Below are 17,149 nucleotides of genomic sequence, written 5' to 3'. Positions count from 1 at the left end.
GCCATGTTCATCCAATCCCATGTCCCCCTCCCACCTGTGCGCCAGGTTCATCCAATCCCATGTTCCCATCCTACCTGTGCGGCGTGCGCCATGCTCATCCAATCCCATGTCCCCCTCCTGTGCCCCACTACCTGTGCGCCATGTTCATCCAATCCCATGTCCCTCTCCCTCCTGTGCGCCATGTTCATCCAATTCCATGTCCCCCTCCTACCTGTACCCCCCTCTTACCTATGCCCCCTGTGTGTCATGCTCATCCAATCCCATGTCCCCCTCCTGTGCCCCCCTCCCACCCATGTGCCGTATTCATCCAATCGCAAAACTATGCCACATCTATGCGCCCTCCGTTTCCCCCTCCCTCCCTTTATCATTATAAAGCTGTCTTGAAGCTCCGATCAATAACTATACATAGGCAGAAATGATATCATCAGTCTGCTGCAGGCAAGAGGAAGCATTTCCTCACTCTCCCTTCCCCACAGTGATCAGATTTTACCAAAATTGACATGATTGTGTCATCTAAGCCGGCCAGGAAGTAGATGGTGATGCCTCAACACAGACGGCACCCCCCTTCTGGAGGAGAGGAAAAAAAAAAAAAAAACAGCAGAAGGACTAGTCAGGGGGAGTCCTGTGATCTGTGAGAGTTATTTATTATAATAATAATAATAATAATAATAATAATAAATACCTGGAAGGGTTACACTGACACATTGCTAATCATAAGAACCAATATCCCATGACAGATCCACTATGAGGAATGGGATATGGACCAGCATAGAGGGAATCCTGGGGTTTGGTTGGCTATCGCGCTGTCGCTCTCATCAGTCAATGGGACGAGGGGCCTGTTTTCCGTCTCCTGCTGCTAATGTATTTGTATTGGCTCCCTGTGAATGGCGCTATTCTGCGTCTGGCACTCGGTGGGAGCCGGGATTGCGGAGTCAGTGAAGACGGAGAACGTTTTCCTCGGCTCCGCACTTCTGGAAACCGTCAGCGTTGGCAGCCGGCACAAAGTCCGTTTATTCCCCTCCGGATTCCTGCCGCGCCAGATACAGCGAGGATTGGATGCTATTTATTATTGTTCTGCCGCGCCCGCTCCAGCCTGCAGTTCTGCATTCTGTTTAGTACAGATTTCCGCGCGGCTGCAATTTAAGCCTATGTCTCTGCGGTCCGGGGTGTCCTGTCCGGGTTTTCAGAAGATGTTCAAAAATCGCAGCGCTGCTAAACGTCGTGAGAAATACAACGCTCCTCCTATGAGGGCGATATATAGAGCGGAGACTAACCCTATACATGACCTCAGTCACCCCGGATGCCTGGATTTGCAGCAATGTACAGAGAGGCAGAATCGCTCCCATGGTAATAAATGGCGCAGTGCACAGGGTGATGGCGTCTGTGTGCGACATTTGTTGTCTGGAACGTCAAAAACAGGCCAGTAAAGTCCCATTTCCTCAAAGCTGAGCCCCATCCTTCCCCTCAGTCTTGTACAGTTGTACCGGCTCCTCTCCTGGATTGAAACGGCTTCCTCTGATTTCACCGCACACTGTGAGCTTCTCATAATGTGCATTAGAAGCTGCAGAAAGTCAGATAGAGCTCCGCCTCATTTCCTGGTTAGAGGACGTCCAGCATCATCTAGCCTGGTGGTCTCCAAACTGCAGACCAGATGTGGCCCTTTGCTTGCTTTTATCTAGCCTTTTGAGCACTATTCCTCCCACTGACACCAATAATGTGGCACTATTCCTCCCACTCACACCATTGATGGGGCACTATTCCTCCCACTCACACCATTGATGGGGCTCTATTCCTCCCACTCACACCATTGATGGGGCACTATTCCTCCCACTCACACCATTGATGAGGCACTATTCCCCCCACTGACACCATTGATGGGGCACTATTCCTCCCACTGACACCATTGATGGGGCACTATTCCTCCCACTGACACCATTGATGGGGCACTATTCCTTCCACTGATGGGGCTCTATTCCTCCCACTGACACCATTGATGGGGCACTATTCCTCCCACTGACACCATTGACGGGGCACCATTCCTCCCACTGACACCAATGATGGGGCTCTATTCCTCCCACTGACACCAATGATGGGGCACTATTCCCCCCACTGACACCAATGATGGGGTACTATCCCCCCCACTGACACCAATGATGGGGCACTATCCCCCCCACTGACACCAATGACGGGGCACTATCCCCCCCACTGACACCAATGACGGGGCACTATTCCTCCCACTGATGGGGCTCAATTCCTGACACCAATGATGGGGCACTATTCCTCCCACTGACACCAATGATGGGGCACTATTCCTCCCATTGACACCAATGATGGGGCCCTACTTCTTACCCCGATTCCAATAATGGGCCTTTCCCTGGCCCAACCCCTTACATTCAATTTCTTAAATCATGGAGGCTCTATACAAATACAGCCTGCCTAGGAACTCACACTCCTCCAGACATCCACCTATCAAGGTCCTTTCCATCTTCATTACAGACCCGATTTTAGACTGTGACGTCATCACTGGATCTCTGTGCTTCTCTATGCAATGGAGGCAGATCATGCCTTATGGGAGGGGCCAGCAGGGTGCTGTCCATAGAAAACATCACAGCACCCTGCCTCAGTCCTCCTCTCAAGAGTCTACAGTGCAAGCAGTGGGAGGAGTTATGCAAATATCAAAATGCCTTGATGAGCGGGTGTCAGGCTGCCTACAGGCCACCCAAGGTAACGCCCACACGTGAACGCCGCGCCTCCCTGGATTGTAAGAACCCATATCCAATGAATGAAAGGGGCGGGGCTAGGGACATTCAGGCAGGGAAGGAAAGCACTTCCGGGAACGTCTACACCTCCTGGGCGGAGTTCTCCTTTAACAAGTTTGGAGGCACAAAGAAAGAATTTTGCGGCTCACGAAGGACGCAGCGGCGCTCCCGAAGAGCGTTTTGGTCTGCGCGGACCCAGCTCAAGTCCGGCAGCGATAAAATAATTAGAACATTTTTTTTTATTAGATAAGACGAGCGTGCCGCGCCTCTAATCTGCTCTCCCCCGGCGCTGCCCCAGAGAACGCGGATGATGAAAACGACGTTCCCGACGATCGGATTCCATTATAAACGCCTTTGATAAGAGATCGCCGAGAAGGAGGGCAGAGCGAAGAATTTCTGCTGAGATTACAAAAGTTCAGTTTATGAAAAAAAAAAAAAAAAACTTCGGAAAGAAATCCGACAGGTTAATAAAACATGGGGCTGTGCGGGGGATCGGGACCGGCGGGGGATGGGAGCCGATAACATGGGATGATAAATATGGGGCCGCCCGCGGATCACACGGGATGGGGGAGGTGGACACTTACCCCACCGCTGGAATTCTCTGCACTTACCTGGAATCCGCTGACACCAGAAAAAGCGAATTATACGGAACGCAGAGTCGGCACATTCTCCGCCTCTAATGGTGCAGATTTAAGTGGACCGATCATCAGATATACGAGTCCGAAATAAGAGCGTCAGTGTAACCCTTCCAGGGATGGACAGTGCCTTGAAAAAGTATTCATACCCCTTGAAACTTTCCACGTTTTGTCATGTTAAAATCCCAATAAAATACATTTACATTTTTGGTTGTATGTGATAGACCAACACAAAGTGGCTCATAATTGTGAAGTGGAAGGAAAATGATAAATGGTTTTCAAAATTTTTTACAAATAAATGTGAAAGGTGTGCGGAGTACATTTGTATGGCGCCCCCCGGAGTCAATACTTTGTAGAACTGCCTTTCACTGCAATTACAGCTGCAAGTCTTTTTTGGGGATGTCTCTACCAGCTTTGCACATCTAGAGAGGGACATTTTTTGCCCATTTTTCTTTGCAAAATATCTCAAGCTCTGTCAGATTGGATGGAGAACGTCTGTGAACAGAAATTTTCAAGTCTTGCCACAGATTCTCATTTGGATTTAGGTCTGGGCTGTGACTGGGCCATTCTAACACATGAATATGCTTTGATCTAAACCATTCCATTGTAGCTCTGGCTGTATGTTTAGGGTCGTTGTCCTGCTGGAAGGTGAACCTCCACCCCAGTCTCAAGTCTTTTGCAGACTCTAACAGGTTTTCTTCTAAGATTGTCCTGTATTTGGCTCCATCCATCTTCCCATCAACTCTGACCAGCTTCCCTGTCCCTGCTGAAGAAAAGCATCCCCACCACATGATGCTGCCACCACCATGTTTCACAGTGAGGATGGTGTGTTCAGAGTGATGAGCAGTGGTAGTTTTCCCCCCACACATAGCGTTTTGCTTTTAGGCAAAAAAGTTCAATTTTGGTCTCATCTGACCAGAGCACCTTCTTCCACATGTTTGCTGTGTCCTCCACATGGCTTCTCACAAACTGCAAACAGGACTTCTTATGTCTTTCTTCTTGTCACTCTTCTATAAAAGGTCAGATTTGTGGAGAACACGACTAATAGTTGTCCTGTGGACAGATTCTCCCACCTGAGCTGTGGATCTCTGCAGCTCCTCCAGAGTTACCATGGGCCTCCTGGCTGCTTCTCTGATGAATGCTCTCCTTGCCCGGCCGGTCAGTTTAGGTGGACGGCCATGTCTTGGTAGGTTTGCAGTTGTGCCATACTCTTTCCATTTTCGGATGATGGATTGAACAGAGCTCCATGAGATGTTCAAAGCTTGGGATATTTTTTTATAACCTAACCCTGCTTTATACTTCTCCACAACTTTATCCCTGACCTGTCTGGTGTGTTCCTTGGCCTTCATGATGCTGTTTGTTCACTAAGGTTCTCTAACAAACCTCTGAGGGCTTCACAGAACAGCTGTATTTATACTGAGATTAAATTACACACAGGTGGACTCTATTTACTAAATTAGGTGACTTCTGAAGGCAATTGGTTCCACTAGATTTTAGTTAGGGGTATCAGAGTAAAGGGGGCTGAATACAAATGTACCCCCCACACTTTTTTTTTTTTTTTTTACACAAATAAATATCTGAAATGTTGAAAACCATTTATCATTTTCCTTCCACTTCACAATTATGTGTCACTTTGTGTTGGTCTATCACATAAAATCCCAATAAAATACATTTACGTTTTTGGTTGTAACATGACAAAATGTGGAAAATGGCAATGGGGTATGAATACTTTTTCAAGGCACTGTATTACCACTCACAGTGCTCCCCCGGACAATTCCTCCTCCATCTGCATTCCTCTCCAGAAGGATGGTGCCGTCTTTGTTCAGGCATCATCCAGGGCAGTTCTGGGAGAAAGTCACCCAGCGTCCAGGCCAAAGAAGCCCCCCTCCCCCCCCTCCCTTCTTTATTGTGATGTTACCCCCCCAACAGTCACCCACTTGTCAAAATGCCTTGTACCACAAATGAGCTCACTGGCGCCCCCATCCATACAGTAAACTGCGCCCATCTACAGAGACCCACTGATGGTATTATTGGGTTTAAAACATTTTATTTTATTAAAAAACTGATTTGATCAAAAAAAAGTTACAAAAATGATCATCTTAAAAGTGTGACGTAAAGTGCATTTACAAAACATAAAACTTCCTCCCACAAGGAAAAATGTGGAAATCCTCCTGAAATTCGAGGCTCGCCCGGCTTTCTTCCTTTGAAGTGGAGCTCCGTCGGTTGCTTTCATCGCTCTCCCCGCCGTCCATTCATTGCGATTTTTCTCGGAGGGCATTGAGGAAGCAGCTCGGGGGAATTCTGGGGTGAGTACATGCCAAGAATCACCTCCCCTCCCCCGACTCCTGTATAAATCAAACATCGTGTATCCCGCAAGTCTACCTGGCGGACGGGAAGAGCCATGGAAATTTGGAGCGGAGAATATTCTCAAGTTTCTAAAAAGTTTATTTTTGAGCTTTTTACGGCTGAAATGAAATCCTAATGAATGACTTGGCCCGGGTTCGAAGATTCTGAGAGCCGATGCTTATTCCTCTCTCAGGTGGAACGGCCAAATCTTCTATTATAGCGGAGAGGAGACGGAGGGGTTAAAGTGGAAGTTTCCCGGAGGAATATAAAGCACAAAACTTTTTTTTTTAATTTCCTTTAGGGGTGTATGTATTAAAAAATTATTATTATTTTAAATAAAAATATTGGGCTATTTCCTGTGCTGGTTGAATGTTTTTCATTGATTTACAATACCACATTTGACCACTAGATGGCACCAAGTGTCATAAAAATTTTGATGAATCTTAGCTCCATCTAGTGGCCAGATTTTTTATTTCTCCATTGTAAAGCAGAACTTCACTCTAAAAAAGGGAAGCTCCACTTTATGCTGTCCCCCTACCCCCCCTCCTCTTCTTCCTTTGGAACTTTTTTTTGGGGGGGGGGGGGGCAGGGGAGCTTTAGCAACCCCTTAAATGACTGCTGAGATAAGACCAGCTATCCACACAGGGCAAGTATTGTTTTAAGTCATTCTAAATTGTTGGGAGCAGGACATTAGGGGGGGTTCTTCCCCTGCATTTTCACCATCACCACGATTCTTCATCATCACCACCGTCACGATTCTTCATCGTCACCACCGTCACGATTCTTCATCGTCACCATGATTTTATCATCACGATTCTTCATCTTCATCACGATTCTTCATCGTCACCATGATTTTATCATCACGATTCTTCATCTTCATCACGATTCTTCATCATCTTCAACGTCACGATTCTTCATCGTCGCGATTCTTCATCATCTTCAACGTCACGATTCATCATCGTCATGATTCTATCATCATCACTGTCACAATTCTTCATCTTCATCACGATTTTTCATCGTCACCACCGTCACTATTCTTCATCATCTTCAACGTCACGATTCTTCATCGTCACCACCGTCACGATTCTTCATCGTCACCACCGTCACGATTCTTCATCGTCACCACCGTCACGATTCTTCATCGTCACCACCGTCACGATTCTTCATCGTCACCACCGTCACGATTCTTCATCGTCACCACCGTCACGATTCTTCATCGTCACCACCGTCACGATTCTTCATCGTCACTATGATTTTATCATCACGATTCTTCATCATCATCACGATTCTTCATCGTCACCATCACGATTCTTCATCATCTTCAATGTCACGATTTATCATCGTCATGATTCTTCATCCTCACCACCGTCACGATTCTTCATTGTCGCCATGATTCTATCATCATCACTGTCACGATTTTTCATCTTCATCACGATTCTTCATCGTCACCACCGTCACGATTCTTCATCGTCACCACTTTTTGATCATCACCATGATTTTATCATCATCATCGCCGTCACGATTCTTCATCATCTTCATGATTCTTCACCGTCACAATTCTTCATCGTCACCACGATTTTATCATCATCATCATCATCATCATCATCATCATCATCATCATCATCACCGTCACGATTCTTCATTATCATCACGATTCTTCATCATAATTCTTCATCACCATCACCATGAATCATCATCACCATCACGATTCATCATCATCTTTATCCACACCCAGTTACTGAAACATAGGATGATGAAGGGGAGACTCTGAAACGAGTTGGATTGTTATCTTTGGACTCCTGTAACATAATAATAAGTACTTCATCAGGACAGGAAATTTCCTCAATGGGGACACAGACATAACTCTACTTTAGTAGAGTGGGGAAGGGTTAGAACTTCTGACAATGCTTTAATTGCAGTCTGTGCCTTCCTCTCTTGGCGACGACCAATACCGCCATATCTTGTAAGTGTGTCACAGAGGCAGGAAGTGAGGGAAAATCTGTCCAAAGGGGGTCACAGACAAAAAAAAAAAGTAACCTAAAAGTTTTGAAAAAGAAAAAAAAAAAAATCAAGTAGTCTTGACTCAGTTGTTAAGATGGTCATACACAGCATGAATTTTGGCAGACATGATCCCAACTGGCAACAAGCATTTTCCGCAGACAGAATGAGATATGCAGCAATCATCAGTTCGGGTGACGGGGATGTTCTGATGAGATTAATGAGCACATCCCCCGACACGCAGTGCGGGGCTTCAAGGTACTTTCTCAGGAAACTCACATCTCTGAAAAGCCCCCAATACAGCAATCGGCCCTCGCTGACTTCATACCAGGAGCGTTACTGACGGCCCCAAGACCCCCCCACTTCCAGGAAGCCACGTGCCACTTCTGGGTGGTATTGAGAGAAAGGAAACCTTCAAAATAACTTTTTCCTCCTCCTCCCAGTGCCAGAGGAAAAGAGGACAGAGGACATTGCCAAGCATTGTCTGCCTTGTGATTTTGGAAGAAAATTTCGGAACATTTTGGGCTTGTGGTATGAAATGAAACCAATCTCAGACAACGTTCTACGCCTGAAGGGGGGAGGGGGCTTCCTGGACCAACATACTAGTCATTACACACAATGCAGTCTGAATAGAGAACGCCCCCAGCTTTCTCAGGAGGAAGATGTTCTCAGCTGCTGAGATGTTGATTAGTGATCTGCAGTGCAGGTACTACAGCTTATTTATGAAGGTCAAAATTAGTGATTATAACACTTCCCCGAGAGGAAGGTTCATTGTGGGAGATTCACCTGGTTATAAATCAGCTCTATGGAGTTTGTGCTCATTTCCCCCCCCCAGTCACACTATGGGGTCCATTTATATAAAAAAATATATATATCACAAGCCTTTGCCCAGCTGTCATGAATTTTCCCTGCATTTTGTCTAACATGATTATTTCTTATGATCCTCAGCTCCATCTATTGGCCACGATGGTGTATTCTCCTGAAATACAGCATTATGGCCACCAGATGGAGCCATCATAAGAAATACATGATTATTTCTTATGATTGTCAGCGCCATCTAGTGGCCATAATGTTGTGTTTCACTGAAATACCTCAATCAGGAAAATACCACATTATGGCAACTAGATGGAGCTGACGATCATAGGAAATAATCATATTAGACAAAAATATAGTGAAAATCTGTAATGTCTGGGAAAATGCTTGTGACATTCATACAGCAAATTGTTTTGTTTTTTTTTTTGTTTTATTTTTAAAACAGACACCATAGGGTAAGCTCACTGAGCGGGGAGGGGCTTGTCCAGCGCCGCTGCTGCCTATGGAGAGATCAGACAAAAACAGACAGCATGTCCATTTTCATCAGATCTCACCCGATCCGATGGCGGCGGATGCGAACGTAGGCGCATCCGTCTGCTTTTAGCGGATCGGACCGGGTCGGATGTCAGCGGACATGTCCCCGCTGACATCCGTCGCTCCATAGACTAGCATGGAGCGCCCCCTCAGGTCCGCCATCAAAACTGACAGGCGGACCTGAACGGTCCGACCGCGTGAAAGGGGCCGAACGCTTTATTCTCATGGCAAGCTTTCCTGTTTGGACACCACCTACTGGCTCTGGTGCTAGGCAATTCATGCACTGTAGCTTGTCAAGCAATGACTTTCCACCACGAATGCAGCAACCCTTAGGGCTTGTAATCTGCGGTGTTTGTAAATGGGGAGCAAACAAAAATGAGAGGCGAGATGATGACATTGATCGAACGTAGCCTGTATGTCTGCGCTGGAACGGTGACTGTTCTGGCTTTTAGCAGGCTCTCTTCACCTTGAGGTCCTTGCAGGGCTGTATAGTGCTTGTTCCAGGCAGATTTGACATGCTAGCTTGGCAGGCAATGACCTTCCACAACAAATGCAGCTAATATTAGAGCTGGTAACTTGTGACGTTTGTAAACGGGGAGCAATGATGAGGGGCCAGGGGCGTTGCTAGGTCTACAAAAGATCTGGGGCTAGAGCCCATAGCAGCATAGTAAAGAAAGTCATACGCTTGGGTGGCCATACACATGTATATACAGTAATATACACGTGTGTGTATATATCCCCAGAGAGCCCCCCACTTACATCAGGGTCCCCAGAGAGCCTCCTCCTTACATCAGGGTCCCCAGAGAGCCCCCCACTTACATCAGGGTCCCCAGAGAGCCCCCCACTTACATCAGGGTCCCCAGAGAGCCCCCCACTTACATCAGGGTCCCCAGAGAGCCCCCCACTTACATCAGAGTCCCCAGAGACCCCCCCACTTACATCAGAGTCCCCAGAGACCCCCCCACTTACATCAGAGTCCCCAGAGAGCCCCCCACTTACATCAGGGTTCCCAGAGAGCCCCCCCTTAAAATTAGGGTCCCCAGAGAGCCTCCCCCTTAAAATGAGGGTCCCCAGAGAGCCTCCCCCTTGCATTAGGGTCCCCAGAGAGCCTCCCCTCCCCTTGGGGACCCCTGCAGAGACTCGGGCTATGGGCCCCAGATTCGGGGCTACAGCCCCAGAAGCCACCCCCTAGCGATGCCACTGATGAGGGGGTGAGATGATGAGCTTAAAGTGGAGTTCCACCCACTTTTACAACTCTTCAGCATCCCTCACTAAACTGTGCACTGTAAACAAATTGGATATTTTTTTATTTTTTTTCTCAGCACCTACTGTATATCTGCTGTATTCATTTTTCACTTCCTCCTCCCTGGCCGCGGCCCATCGCATCATTTCCTGTTTGCAATGCCTTCTGGGAAGGGGCGGCAACTTCCTCTGAAACTGCCGTTGCTATGGAAATCTGACCTGAAACCTATTACACTGCTTGTGCTGCACTGAGCATGTGCGAGATCTGCAAGGATGAGATCCAGGAAGAAATACAGTCTGGCTTCAGATGCCCAGACTTAAGATGGCCACGGCCTGCTGTAAGTTTATAAAATAACAAACTACTTATTATAGGGGTATATTTAAAAAGTATACACCACTTTAATCAACATCGCCTGGATGTCTGTTCTTAGATGGTGACTTTGTCTTGACCGTCAGAAGGCTCCCTCCATCTTGTATTCCTTAGAGGATATTGGCTCTCTTTTTTCTCAATCTTCACTACTTACCTAATCCCTATACCTTAAGACCCCTTTCACACTGGTGTGTTTTTCAGGCGCTTTAGCGTTAAAAAAAAATAAAAAAATAAAAATCGCCTGTAAAGCGCCTGAAAGAAGCCTCATCTGCAATCAAAATGTGAAAGCCCGAGTGCTTTCACACTGGGGCGCTGCGCTGGCAGGGCGTCTAAAAAAAATCCTGCAAGCAGCTTCTTTGCAGCACTTCTGTGTTTTTTGCCACCGGGCTGGGTGCGCCGATGGCCCGCGCCCTTTCACACTGCCAGCGCCCGAAAACCGCCTCCAGTGTGAAAGGGGTCTAAAGGCAATGGGTGGTCTCACTGGACAGCGTTTCCCATAGAAACAGAGCAAAGCAGCAGACTGAAATGAAAAAAAAAAAAAAAACACAGCATAATGCTAAGTCTCTACTATTGCGACCTGAAAGTCGCATGATTTTGCCGCAAATTTGATGCGGCTTGAAGCAATGCCTGTGTATTCTTAAAGAGGAGCTCCACCTTAAAAAAAAAAAAAAAAAATATATTAAAAGCCAGCAGCTACAAATACTGCAGCTGCTGACTTTTAATAAATGGACACTTATCTGTCCCAGGGTCCAGCGATGTCGGCAGCCGAAGCCGAGCGATCGCTCGTCTCTCGGCTGCCCCCCCCCCCCCGCCGCCATCCTCGGTCAGGGAATCGGGAAGTGAAGCGTTGCGGCTTCACTACCCGGTTCCCTACTGCGCATGCGCGAGTTGCACTGCGCGTCTTTACTGGTCCCCGGTGTGTTCTGGGAACTGTGCGTTTCCCAGAACACAATGGGGGGGCGGGTATCTGTGGCTATCTAAGCCCGGAAGTGGGTGGAGATACCTGAATTAGACAGGTATCTGCACCCCCCTGAAAGGTGCCAATTGTGGCATCGGAGGGGGGGGGGGGGGTAATCCGATGAGCAGAAGTTCCACTTTAGGGTGGAACTCCACTTTAACCACTTCAATACCAGGCACTTGGACACCTTCCTGCCCAGACCAATTTTCAGCTTTCAGCGCTGTCGCAATTTGAATGACAATTGCGCGGTCATACAATGCTGTACCCAAACTACATTGTTTATCATTTTGTTCCCACAAATAGAGATTTCTTTTGGTGGTATTTGATCACCTCTGCGGTTTTTATTTTTTGTGCAACAAATAAAAAAAAGACCGAAAATTTTTTCTTTGTTTCTGTTAAAATTTTTTGTAAATAAGTACTTTTCTCCTACAATGATGAGCACTATTAAGGCGGCACTGATGGGCACCGATGAGGTGGCACTGGTATGCGGCACTGATGGGCACTCATAGGCGGCACTGATAGGCATGGATGGGCACTGACAGGTGGCACTGCTGGGCATCACTGATGTCTGTTACTACATACTGGTGCCAATCAGTGCCCATATGTGGGCACTGATTGGCACAGATTGGGCATTAATTTGAACATGTGAATGGCCATGGGATACATACCTGGCTATCCACATGTTGCCCCCTTCCCTGGTGGTCCTAGTTGCGTCCCTGGTGGTCCAGTGTGGTCATCTGAGGGGGGGCTGCACTGATAAACAATCAGCGCAGACCCCCCTCCGTCAGGAGAGCCGCCGATCGCCTCTCCTCTACTCGCGTCTGACAGACGCGAGTGAGGAAAAGCCGATCAATGGCTCTTCCTGTTTACATCGTGATCAGCTGTGATTGGACACGGCTGATCACTTGGTAAAGAGCCTCTGCCGGAGGCTCTTTACCGAGATCGGTGGAGCGGTGTGTCAGACTGACCCACCGATCGCCGCGATGCTTGCCCCCCACGGGCGCGCGGCAGCTGTTATCCTGCTGAACGTCATTTGACGCCCAGTCAGGATAACTGAACCACTGCCCGGCCGTCATTCTGCTATAGGCCGGGCGGGAAGTAGTTAAGGTCTATGAACACAGATATGAACGGTACTCATTGGAAATCATGGGGTGTGGCTTGTCATGCGACTTTGCAGCGACAAGTCGCACTCGTGGAAACTGAGCCCAACACAGTGATCCCAGAGCAAGCATTGAGAAGGGGATAGGAAGAGTCCAGGTGAAGGCCATGAAGAGCACAATGATCCTAGAGGAACACTGAGAAGGAGATAGGAGAAAACACATGTGAATGCCATAAAAAAGGGAAAACATACCTGCAAATAACGACCACATAAACATCCAGCATGCCTGAGCAGAGAGCTCCACCATTTGTTGCCCAAAAATGCCATTAAACCATTTAGAACTCACATTTGCCATTAGTGATGATATCAGTGCCTGAGCATGCTCAGATCGCCATCCTGGAAAAGCTCTAGCCAGGAAACACAGAGGCCGCATCACTTCCTGCCGCTCGTGCTCAGAGTGAACTTGCACTGCTGCAGCCATCTTGGGAGTGGCAACCGCCCACAACACAGAGAAAAGAAGTAAAAAGCCTATGGAAAGCAAAAGGAAACGCCGTCACTCACGTCAAAGCTTGTTTAAAGCTTTCTTTGAGAAGCCTGCACCACCAGAATGGGGCTCCAACCATATAGGCTCATTTAGAGACTGTACAGGAAGGACTTCCGTCCAGGAGAGGCTGAACCTGGCTGGGGGCGACAAACGGTAAAGGGATACCTCGCGATTTCAGTCCTGATCAGGTGACGGAAAAAAGGAGAATGCTGTGAGCCGGGGTCTGTCTTTGATTTATAGTTAACCAGGCCTATCAGGTTGTGGGGGGGCGGAGTCACAACCCCATATGTATGCTGCCATGATGCACCAGGAAAACAGCGATAATAAATTAGAACACTTACAGAATTGAGCGATAGTGAATCTTGGGGAAATTCATTTTATTATTATTATATTATTATTTTTTTATAATTATTTAAAGTTAATTTATTATAATTTATGATTTTGTGTTTCAAACTTTATCATACCCGGGATGTCTACTAGACTCTTGTTTGGACAGATAAGTGTGTTATTGCTAAGAATTACAGGCCTACAATATAAAACGCCAAAATTTCTATGCAAAATAATTGTACCGCTTTGAGACGCAAACATCTGACATTCATAAAATAAAATAGAAATAAAGCACGCTAGACAAAATCCCGGGAAAATTGTTGAGGCTAAGCAAAATGATTGTGATATTCATCCAACAAATTATTTTATAAAATAGACCACTTAGTGTGCGTTTTTAGGCTATTTCCAGATGAGTAAACCAGGAAATTACCAAATTATAGGCACTAGACGGAGCTGATAAGTATTTATTTCCTATGATGGTTAGCTCCATCTAGTGGCTATAATTTGCTATTTTCTTGATTGAGGTTTTTCCAGGGAAGCAGTGCATTGCGGCCACTAGATGGCGCTTACAATGATAGGAAAAATAGGCATATTAGACAAAATAAGGGGAAATGCTTGTGATATTTATCCAGCAATTTTTCTTTAAATGTATAAATAGACCCCTTAGTGTATTTTATTTATTTTTTTGTATTTCCTTCCCGAGTTAAATGGTATCCATCCACACAGAAGAGTGAATCAGGAAAATACCAAAATTACGGCCACTAGACGGAGCTGATGAGCTTAGTAAATACGTTTTTCCTATGACTGCTAGCTCCATCTAGCAGCCATAATGTGGCATTTTCCTGATTTACTCTTTATGAATGAAAAATATTTGAGCTGGAGAGAAACTAGCCTAACATTCGATTTTACCCCCATTCACGCAGTATTATAGTATGAATAGCTCTGCAAAATCTATCTATCTATATATTTCTAGATTGTAAGCTCTAACGAGCAGGGCCCTCTGATCCCTCCTGTATGGATTTGTACAGTAAGTGTACTGTCTGCCCTCATGTTGTAAAGCTCTGCGCAAACTGTTGGCGCCATATAAATCCTGTATAATAATATTATATATATATACACACACACATATACACACACATTACATATATATATATATATATATATATATATATATATATATATATATATATATATATATATATATATATATATATATATATATACACACACACACACACATATACATACACACACACACCCATAAGTATAATACAAGCAAAGTTGAAGCTCCATTAAGAGTTGAATTTTTTATGCAAATGATGACTTTCTAAAAGTCTAAGGATTGCCCCACCCCCCGCAACATGTCAGACCCGCCTTAGTCTACCTGAACATGGACCGCTGTATGGTGGGAGGGGCCAGCTCTCTCCGTATCCTGGGGTTTTCGGGGGCAATGGCAGCTATTGACTTCCTTTAAGGTGGAATATTCCGATCCTTGGATAAGTCCAATGGTGACCAGTTCACGTTAAGGCGGAGCTCTCATTTAAGGTGGTATTACGTAATAAAAGCTTGAACATAGAGATATGTAACCATCCTCCCTGCCTGGTTAGAAATATGTCAGTTATGTGAACTATTTCAGGTGGTGAAGTTCAAAGCATTGATGCGTTTTATGGTATGGATCCCCGTCTGCGCTCAGCTGGCAGTATGCGATATGGGAGGCTGCATGTGACGCGGGTAGCTGCGGGAACGCCGCTATTTTTAGACACAACAATTTAAATTGCAGAAGACATAAAAGTGTTTATTACCCCAACATTTCATATTCCTGATATGAGCCTGCTGTGCCATGTACTAGTCTCCTGTTCTCTTTGTATTGCTTCCTTTATGTGAAATCCCTGGTGGTGTTCCTGCCAGTCCCTCTGCTTCCCTATTAAAAACGGACCACACTAGGCATGAGAGCACAGCGTGGCCAGTTCTCTAGCTGTGTTGGGAACTCAGCCTCCTCTCCTCCAATTATCAGACTTGTCCTGACACGTCCCCCCCCCCCCCCCCCTCTGGATAGCCATTCACTGGGAAGACCAGTGTACTGCTGTTTTGCCTCCCCAGCTCTCATGCAGCTGAGAACAGAGGGAATGTGATTACTTATATAAAAATAAATAAATAAATAAATAAGGATAAGAAGGTATTTATATATATATATATATATATATATATATATATATATATATATATATATATATTTTTATATCTATACAAAAATGTCTTGCATTTTATTTCTATATTAAACCGAATGGGTTGTTTTACAAGGTGATCGTTTACAATCATTTAAAAAAACAACTCCAGCCAAAATGTTTTTCTTTGTTTATATGGAGTGTTGGAAAAGTTAGGAAGATGCCCCTAAATGGTAGGTGTCCCCCGGAACAGGAAGTGGGAGGAATCTCCCCAGCGGGAACACTAGTGGGTGTAAAAAAAAAACCTGGCAGAGGCTCCAACCCTTCCTCGCTCATCCAGAACTGAGCAATGTTATGTTTGGAGTTGTGAGGCGGTCAGACAGCGCTGGGTAACGATACAGAGACAGGGGCAGAGCCCTGTCATTTTTCTATTGGTGGGATTTGGGGTGTCAGACTCAATTTTATTGGGGGCCACATCAGCCCTCTATAGGCTGGTTGCATCTGTAGGACAAAATGTCCAGAGCACCCCACCCCCCTTACATCAGATGTCAAGAGTCCCCCGTCCTCCACATCATCACAGCCCACCCCCTGTTACCTTGTGCTGCTGCAGGGAAGAAGCTGGGGGGAGACCTGGGGAAGCAGAAAGTACAGAGTCTGGAGCAGGACCAGAGGAGGGCTGGAGCCAGCTGAATGCTGAGACAAGGGGGGAGTGCTGCGGCTGCACAGAGAGGCGCAGGATCTGTAGGAGGAGTTCTGTCCAGCCTCTCTGCTGAGACGAGCCTCTCTGCAGCTGGGAAGCAGACAGTGCAAGGTCTGGAGGAGGACTCGAGTCAGCTGCCGAAGTCTGTTGAATGGTGAGATCAGGGGGAGGCGGAGACGAGGAGGTGCATCGGCTGCACAGAGAGGAGCAGGATCTGTAGGAGGAGTTCTGTCGTCCTCTCTGCTGTCAACTGCTGAGGCGAGCCTCTCCGCAGCTGGGAAGCAGAGAGTGCCAGGGTCTGGAGGAGGGCTGGAGTTAGCTGCCAGAATCTGTTGAATGCTGAGACCAGGAGGTGCTGCGGCTGCACAGAGAGATGCAGGATCTGTAGGAGAAGTTCTGTCCTCCTCTCTGCTGCCAACTGCTGACACAAGGTGGGGGCGAAGACGAGGGGGGTACCGCAGCTGCAAGAGAGCTGCGAGGGCCACACGAAATGGCCGGAGAGGCAGAAATTGCAGGCATTGTGTTTGACATGTGATCTAGATAAAAAGACTTGTATATAGCTCAGCACCAGGGCCGCCAATAAGGAGGTACAGACAGGCCTCCCGAAAGGGGGCCCAAAGGAGTCAGTCAGGAGGCTGCGCAGGGCCCCATGTGGTGGC

Source organism: Aquarana catesbeiana, linkage group LG12, assembly GCF_042186555.1.
Source record: "Aquarana catesbeiana isolate 2022-GZ linkage group LG12, ASM4218655v1, whole genome shotgun sequence".
Lineage (NCBI taxonomy): Eukaryota > Metazoa > Chordata > Amphibia > Anura > Ranidae > Aquarana > Aquarana catesbeiana.
This window is presented reverse-complemented; position numbering follows the sequence as displayed.